Source organism: Octopus sinensis, unplaced genomic scaffold, assembly GCF_006345805.1.
Source record: "Octopus sinensis unplaced genomic scaffold, ASM634580v1 Contig10700, whole genome shotgun sequence".
Taxonomy (NCBI): Eukaryota; Metazoa; Mollusca; class Cephalopoda; order Octopoda; family Octopodidae; genus Octopus; species Octopus sinensis.
In genome coordinates, this window is record NW_021832197.1 from 30,001 (window position 1) to 31,611 (window position 1,611).

Here is a 1,611-nt window from a genome sequence, read left to right on the forward strand (position 1 = left end):
GACGGTGTGCAAATGATTCTACTAGGTATCTCCTTCGACAGCGATATAATTGGTTTCAAATCCTAGCACAAGGCCCCAGCAATTTCGGTGTTGTGGGTAAGTCGATCACATCGATCTTAGTAATCAGCTGATGGTTATTTTATTGCAGTGTGGAAGGTGCTTGTAAACCATAAACACACACACACACACACAAACACACACACACACACACACACACACACACACACACACACACACACACACACACACACACAACAAACGTTAGATTCACTTCAACATTTAAATTTAATTTGTCAAAATATTTTCGTCGCTTTGAAATCGTGACCTGTTCACTGACAATATATATATATACACACACACTTGAACATATATAAATTTTTATAATTTTATTCATATTTTATAAATGAATATTTCATTATTTTATTAACTATATATATATATATATATATATATGTATGTATGTGTGTGTGTGTGAGTGAGTGTGTGTGTGTGTACACAAGACAGAAAATGTCGGACAGACAGGTCAGTTATTCCTCTCCAATTTTTTTGTAAATTCTTTAATATATCTCCTTCTGTATGTATATATATATATATTGCCAAACAAACATGATTTTTATTGAACTCAAAATACTTATTGTATTCCCTTTCTCGAATACTTTCTTGTAAACTGTTTTTAACATATTCTTATCATTATCAAAGACTGTATAACTGTATTTTAATACTTCTGTGATTGATAACCATTTTTTAACACAACATAGCTTATACAAAGCTTTATATTTTACTTTTGATAATCTTTTTCTAAAAAAGTGAAACCGGTCAAGTCAATAAGTATCTCTAAAAGACCTTTGCATTTTCAAACCTTCTTTCATATATATTTTCACTCGTGCGGTACCTTACAACTTTACTTTGTTTATGCGTATGTGTGTGTGTGTGTGTGTACAATTGTAGCGTGGAAGGTGTTTATAAGCCATTTTAAAAAAACACACAAAAACCGTTAGATTCACTACTACGTTTAAGTTTAATTTGTCAAAATATTTTCGTCGCTTTGAGACCGAGACCGCGACCTGTTCACTAACAAAATTCCGTGCTGTTTTTTTTTTGTTTTTTTAATGGCTTATAAACACCTTCCGCACTGCAAATGTTTTTGTTTCAGCACACGATCTCAGATCAGGTCACTTGCTACGCAAGTACATATACGTAAGTTATTTTATTGACCTCGCGAAAGTATAAAAGGCAAGTCGACCTCGGCAAGATTTGAACTCAGAACATAAAGAACTACGAATTACCCGCTGGGCATTTAGAGGTGTGCTAACGGTGTGCTAACGATTTTGCCAGCTCATTGTCTTTGTCAGCGCTATAATTACGATTGCTTTTATGCATCACAAGTCTATACGAGACATCCTCTCAAAGTAAATAACGGAAAATTCTATGTTCTAATAGAACCGCCACGTTATGTTGGAGATCAAGATTACATTTTCGTATTAATAATACTGTTTCTGTCGCAATTAATTATTTTATAAAATATTATATATTTGAGAGGATTAATAAAGCTCGTTGATTAATTATCATTAGTCGCGATTGTGAAACCTCTTGCAAGAATCAAGTTAATTC